General features: G+C 47.4%; 1 long non-coding RNA gene across 1 annotated transcript; it reads right to left on the bottom strand.

Annotated features, from left to right (window-relative positions):
- Positions 1–457: 457 nt before the first annotated feature.
- On the bottom strand, positions 458–1,504 carry LOC123586773. Its single transcript, XR_006706944.1, has 3 exons — positions 1,396–1,504; positions 1,079–1,313; positions 458–635 (listed from the first exon to the last, which is right to left on the bottom strand). It is a non-coding gene; the product is annotated as an uncharacterized LOC123586773 (long non-coding RNA).
- Between the last annotated feature and the right edge of the window lie 5,818 nt (positions 1,505–7,322).

Genomic DNA, 7,322 nt, shown 5'->3' with positions numbered 1-7,322 from the left:
GAATGTAAATAGCCACACAATTTACATACATGTTAGCCACTGGGTCTCAATAACTTATTATTATAGAAATTATGTGTATTATATAAACTATATTCTCTATATATTTATATGTTCAATTCCATAATATAGTTTCTGCTTGTAGTTTAATATGTATTATAATACATAAAAATAATTAGAAAACTGGATTAATTTAGAAAAAGCAGTTGTCTCAGGGGACTCATTCATGAAAATGGAAAGATCTTTTATCAAGTAATTTCCCCCCAGGGGGCCTTTAAATAGCAATCTCCCCCATTTTGATTCCATCTGTAGCAATCCCATTTAGCTGCATTACTGGACCACCTCATTGTGTAAAGGAAGGTAAACTGTATTGGTAACCATTTGGCTCTCTGTTTTTTATTCCCAACTTGCTACTAATTCATTTGGCCATTAATCGGGCTTCCCCCCCGCCCCCCCCCCCCCCCAGGCCATTTGATCTGTTTGCAGGATAAGCAGGGAGTTAGGGCCACTCCTCCAGCTGTGATGGTTTTCCAGAAGCACACAATCCAAAGGGATATTGTAGTTATGACAGAAATGATTAATTGAATAGCAACCTCGAAAATGATGTGCCACTCTAAAGACCTCACCTAGTGGCCTGGCTGAGAACAAAGCCAGGAAGAGAAAAGAAAATTTTTTAAAAAAGAATCCCATTAATGGATTTCTTAAAGTGCTGGATGCATGATAGACAATAACATTTCTATAATTTTGGTAATATTCACTTACATTTGCATGACTCCACATGGTTTATGGAGCATTTTCACAAATATTGTTGCGGCTCTCACAGTATCAGAGTATCAGAGAGGAGGTGGGGCGGCAGGGGGTGGTGGAGTGGGGTGGGGGTAGGTGGGAGTGGGAGAGAGTGGGGGGACGGCTCTGAAAGTTCTCAGCTGGACCTGAGTCCCAGGAGTGGCAGCAGACTTGGTGCTCGTGACTTCCCAAAGCCACCCGGCTAGGAAGTGGCAGAAATGGCACTAAGACCCAGGACTCTAATTTGAAATCTCTTTTAACCGCACCATCTCCCGAGCATCACAGCTAAAATTACCTTGTTGGACTCTCTTACTCAAGAGAGAAGGGCACACCGACTTGGAAGTATCTGGCCGTTGGGGGCCCAGAAGTCCAAGCAAATGGCTGGTTACAAAACACATCTGAGTCCCATGAAGCATGACATTATTTTCCGATATTTTAAAGAAATGTGTTCCTTTCTGTGGGGCCTTCATGGAATTTACTGCACGAGGTCCACACATCCTTATGAACCACCAAGCCTATGCAAAGAGAGACTGAATATGCAGTGGTCAGATCATATTAAAAAATAGAAATAAAACCTTGAGCCAAAATCTGCCCAGGAAACACATCTTTTACCTGCCCTTATCAATAAACAACCCAGGTAGCCGGTCTGCCCTAAGTCAGATTTGCTAGAACACAGATTGCTATCTCTAGTGGCAATCCAGGAAGCGAAACAATAATTCTGTAAAACTTGGCCTCAAGTGTCTAGAACTTGATTGATAACGGATACCTGCCATATTTCCCCCCTCCGCCTCCAACTTGGGACCAATCAGAGAGAGCTACATGCGCAATCCTAACCAATAGGATTCCCTGCTTCTAGTTCGCCCGCCTCCAGCTTCCCAACAGTCTCCAATCAGGGCATACCTAAGGCTGGGGGGGGGGGGGGGGTGGGTTCCTTCCACAACCAAGCTCTCCAACTTTCTGCCTGCCTGTCCTGTCCGTCTCTGCCAAAATGCAAGTGACAGCGGCCGACTTTCTTATGATCGCATATAAATAGCTTTTTGCATTTCTCATTTGGTTGGTCTTCGTTTATTTGCATGGCATATATCAGAGATGTAACATGGCTCATTCATACACACACCACTTCCTTCAAATATTTGCAGTGGCTGTTGCGATGTGGGTCCTAGACCCTGCCACCAACTGCACATCTAAGATTAGTAGATTCGTTCTTTTTCTTTGTTTGTTTTGTTGTTTTTTAAGATTTTATTTTTTTTTTTTAATTTTTTTTTTCAACGTTTATTTATTTTTGGGACAGAGAGACAGAGCATGAACGGGGGAGGGGCAGAGAGAGAGGGAGACACAGAATCGGAAACAGGCTCCAGGCTCCGAGCCATCAGCCCAGATCCTGACGCGGGGCTCGAACTCACGGACCGCGAGATCGGGACCTGGCTGAAGTCGGACGCTTAACCGACTGCGCCACCCAGGCGTCCCTTAAGATTTTATTTTTAAGCAATCTACACCCAAGACGGGGCTGGAACTCACAACCGCAAGATCAAGAATCGCATGCTCTTCCGACTGAGTCAGCAGGCGCCCCTCGATCCTCTTTCTGAGTGTTTCCAACGCACAGCTGTCTTTCTCCTTCCTAGTTCTCAGTGTCCTTTCTTGCTCAAGGCTGGGCCTCTCAGCCCCTCTGGCCTGCAGTAATAATAACCATAGCAGCCACCATCACAACTAAAACACCCTGACCTGAATGGCAGGCTCTGTTCTGCACACTTCATGTGTATCATCTCATGTCAGCCTCTGGCTGACCCCATGAGGTGGATGCTAGTTGCAGATGGAGAAACTGAGGCATGGCAGAGTTAAGTGACTTGTTCAAGATCATGAAGCTGGTGTGATGCAATCAGGACTCTACACAGGCAGTTCCGCTACAGAACCTGGACTCCTTGCTGCGACAAGTATACCCCCTGCAATGTCAGTGGTATATGGGCAGAGGCCACAGCTGCCTGTTCCCCACTGAATTTCCAGCACCTACTTCAATGCTTCGTACATAGTACATGCCCAGCAGGTATTTGTGGAATGAATGAATGGCTTTTGTCTCATCTGTACAGGGCCTAACAAAACATTTCATACACATTGGAAGTTACTACTATTCAATGCCCTGATTGAGTGTGTTTAATTTTCTCCCTAGTTACTGTTAACAACCAAAGGGAAAGGCTTTACTACACACAAATAGTAGTTCGTTTGCCCCGTCCCCATCGGACTTTTGTTCGTATTTACCTGACGTCTAGTCATGCCTTTTGTTATACTTTGACATTGTTATATTTTGACGCCTTGTTGGATGAAAAGGACCATTTGTTTCAATAGGTGCTAGGGAAAAGAAAGAGAGATCATTTGCTCCTTTCCCACCCAGATCTATATCCATCCTTTGCTCCTGTCTCCCTTTGGGTGTGTTGTTTTTACTCCTCAATTAGTGGCTCTGCCATGAACACTTCCAAAGAGCCATCACCTGTGGGTCCCCTTACCCTCTCTCTAGAGCTCACCGACTTCTCCTTGACACCATTTACCGGAGGTGGTACTGAGTTTACAGCCTCCTGATCAGCGGCTCTATGAACCCAATTCGCACACACTGAATGCTGTGGGATCCTGTTCGCTGCTGGCAGCTTTTTTTGGGTTGTTCATTTCCCCCGCATGGCACTAATAGCTTTTTCAGACATCTCCAGGGACGTGGACTATTTTGCATTTGTAAGCCACCTTATGGAAAGGACCTGCAGGTCTGAAGTGCCCCGTGACCACTTACTCAGCTGCAGACGTGTCAAGGCCTCGTTCACCGGAAAGTGGAAATGCGTGGTAAGTGTGACATTGTGAATGTCCCTGTGGCACTGGATGTTCACGCAGGACTCTGGCGTGGCTGAAATAATGTCAGGAAAATGGAGTTTTACTGATTAAAAGGATTGTTCTGCTATGTCTTTAAAGTAGGGTGGGGGGGGGGGGTAAAAAAGGAAGTACCGTTGTGTGGGGGCAGGCGAAGAGAAAAGGAAGTGTTTAGTCTGAAGTCTGGAAGATTTTGCCTTTCCAAAGAAGGGCAGGGGATCCACCCAGACCCAGGGTTATCATCCCCCTATGCCTCCATCCTGATCATCACGATGGCAGGCTGAGAGAAGTTTCCAAACTAATTGGGCACCTTCTCTGTGCCAGGCCCTTTCCCTGTTTCATTGTCACAGGATTGCTCTGTGAGAGTTGCTGTGGCCTTAGTTTGTACTTGGGGAAAGTGATGCACAGGGAAATTACACGACCTGGCCAATGTCATACTGCTAAGTGACGGAGTCACCAAAGCTAGGTTTTTCCCTCGGTGCCACCCACACGCTGTCAATGACAGGCAAACAAATGACAGGGACCATGACAATAAGGACCTGTTGCATTTCCTCAGTCTGGTAGACGGTACTCTTTTTGTTATTTGGGGGATCGCCCTGGCTGCGTCCCCTGGGCATCTAGTGGTAAAATTCCTTTCAAACAACAAGGAACAGTGTATTCTCTTGTAGGAAGCTGAATTCTCTCTGACATTCTCGGTGGGGAATGGTGCCCCAGAAGATAGAATTGACGGTGGGCACTGCGGGGAGGAAAAAAGACAGCAGGAGGAGCTGGCTAGAGACCTGAGTCATCATGGGTGCTAGACCACAGAAAAGCCTGACGAGGACCTGATATTTGTTTGTTTCCATGACTCTCCACCCACCCTGGCAGAATGAGTTACACTAGGGTGCCCCCTTAGCCTCTAGGCATTCTTTTCACTATCAATAATTTGTTGAGTGTTTGGGCATGCTGGTGTAGAGTTAAGATTAGGTCCTACTGCACACAATAACATAAACACACGCAGTGGCTCAACGAAGGCAGAAGTTTCTCTTTCTGCTGTGTAAAAGTCTACAGGCTGGCTGTGCAGGACAAATATGGCGGCTCCGTGGTGTCATCAGAGACTCAGGCTCTGTCTTTCTGCTCTTCCCTCCCAGCTGTGGCTTCTTCCTCAAAGCCACCTCACAGTCCAAGATGGCCGCCGGGGCCCTTCACAGGAGCAAGAGAGGGGTCCTTCCCAAATGAGTCAGCTACTTTTATTTATTTTTTTTTTTATTTATTTTTTTTTTTAATTTTTTTTTTTCAACGTTTATTTATTTTTGGGACAGAGAGAGACAGAGCATGAACGGGGGAGGGGCAGAGAGAGAGGGAGACACAGAATCGGAAACAGGCTCCAGGCTCCGAGCCATCAGCCCAGAGCCTGACGCGGGGCTCGAACTCCCGGACCGCGAGATCGTGACCTGGCTGAAGTCGGACGCTTAACCGACTGCGCCACCCAGGCGCCCCGAGTCAGCTACTTTTAAACAGCCTTCCAAGAAATCCCAAATAATGCTTCCACTTATATCCCATCAGCTGGGATTTATTCAAAGGGTCACATTTGGCTGCAGGAGCAGCTAGGAAGTATTGTACTGGGGGGACTGCTGGACACAGATATGTGCAGTTAAAAATGAGGAGTTAGGGGGGCGCCTGGGTGGCTCAGTCAGTTACGTGTCCCATTTCAGCTCAGGTCATGATCTCGCAGTTCATGGGTTCAAGCCCCACATCGGACTCTGTGCTGACAGCTCTGAGCCTGGAGCCTGCTTCGGATTCTGTGTCTCCCTCTCTCTCTGCCCTTCCCCCACGTGTGCTCTCTCAGTCTCAAAAAAATAAATAAATATCAAAAGGAATTAAAAATGAGGACTTTCTAATGGAAGAATGGACATTATAATAGACCAGGAGTCAGTAAACTATGGCCCGCAGGCCCAATCTGGCCCACCGCCTGGTTTTGTAAATAAAGTGTTACTGGAACACAGCCAGGCTCATTCGTTTACATATTTTCTACAGCTATTTTTGTGCCAACTACAGCAGAGTTGAGCAGTTGTGATGAGATACACCCTGCAAAGGCTAACTATTTACTATCTGACACTTTACAGAAAAAGTTTGCTGATTCCTGGAAGAGACAATAGGCAGCTTGTGGACAAATAGCCCACAGCCAGATACTGGGCTCTGCACCGGGTGCATAGATGTGGGTTCTGTCCTCAGGCAGCTTATCGTCCAGTGGGTGAGACAGCCAAGGAGACCTCTAATTACAATGTGATGTGAGGAGTAGAACAGAACTCTGTTCAGGCTGTTGAACCATGTACAGAGCGACAGAGGCAGACCATCTACGATGGACTGCAGAGACGGGAGGTCAGGCAAGCTTTCCAGGTGAGCTTGAAGGATGACAAGCTGGAAAAGAGAGGGAGGGAGGAATTCCAAGCAATGGGAAAGCATACAGAAGTGAAATGCCCAACAGGACGCATTCTTCCCTCTGTATGTCCTGGTTTTCCACAAGTCTATTTGCTCCAGGGGTGACACATCTTTGCCTCCCCAATTGCCAGGGCTGTGTGTGCATTGCACCCAGGTACACGGCACCTGCATCTTGCATGTACTCATCAGTTAGCTGCTCACATGTTAGCATCATCTGCAATCCCATTATCCTGAGTCCTGTGGACCTTGGCCCACTGAGCCAGAATTTAGCGTGTGAGCAAGCGATGCCGAGTTCCAGGGCCAAGTTCAGCAATCACCAGATAGAAGCAAGGTCTCTGAATTAAAACCTCAATCCCAGGGGCACCTGGGTGGCTCAGTCGGTTATATGTCCAACTTTGACTCAGGTCATGATTTCACGGTTTGTGGGTTCGAGCCCCAAGTCAGGCTCTGTGCTGACAGCTTGGAGCCTGGAGCCTGCTTCGGATTCTGTGTCTCCCTCTCTCTCTGCCCCTCCCCGACTCGTTTTCTCTCTCTCTTGCTCTCTCTCTCTCAGAAAAATAAAATAAACATTAAAAAAAAAATCCTCTGGGGCGCCTGGGTGGCGCAGCCGGTTAAGCGTCCGACTTCAGCCAGGTCACGATCTCGCACTCCGTGAGTTCGAGCCCCGCGTCAGGCTCTGGGCTGATGGCTCAGAGCCTGGAGCCTGTTTCCGATTCTGTGTCTCCCTCTCTCTCTGCCCCTCCCCCGTTCATGCTCTGTCTCTCTCTGTCCCAAAAATAAATAAACGTTGAAAAAAAAAAAAAAAAATCCTCAATCCCACCATTTCCTACCTTGCATGGCCCTGGGCAAGTGTTATGACGTTTCTCCATCTTTCATAGCAATGGGAATTGTGTCATGAGCGTGTACAGGGTTCCTCAGTCTCGATGCCCTTGCCATTTTGTACTAGACAATTCGCTGCTACGAGGGACTGTCCTGTGCATTGTGGGGAGCACAGCACCATCCATGATGTCTACCCACTAGACACCAGTAGCATCTCCCAAATTGCGACAACCTAAACTGTCTGCAGACATTGTCAAATGTCCCCTGGTGCTGGGGGGGAGGGAAGGCCCACATCGCCCCTGCTGGAGAACCAATGAGCTAGTAGCAAGGATTAAGTGAGATAGTGCATATATTACGTGTGTAAGCAGTCAGTATGGCAACTCTAATCATTCCCATCACTGGTGTCCAGGAAATGTTAAGCCTAGAGAACAAATACACGTCATGCAAGAACA

The sequence above is a fragment of the Leopardus geoffroyi genome, chromosome C3 (genome assembly GCF_018350155.1).
Source record: "Leopardus geoffroyi isolate Oge1 chromosome C3, O.geoffroyi_Oge1_pat1.0, whole genome shotgun sequence".
Taxonomy (NCBI): domain Eukaryota; kingdom Metazoa; phylum Chordata; class Mammalia; order Carnivora; family Felidae; genus Leopardus; species Leopardus geoffroyi.
Note: the sequence above shows the minus strand (reverse complement) of the source record. Positions and strands in the feature narration are given on the sequence as shown.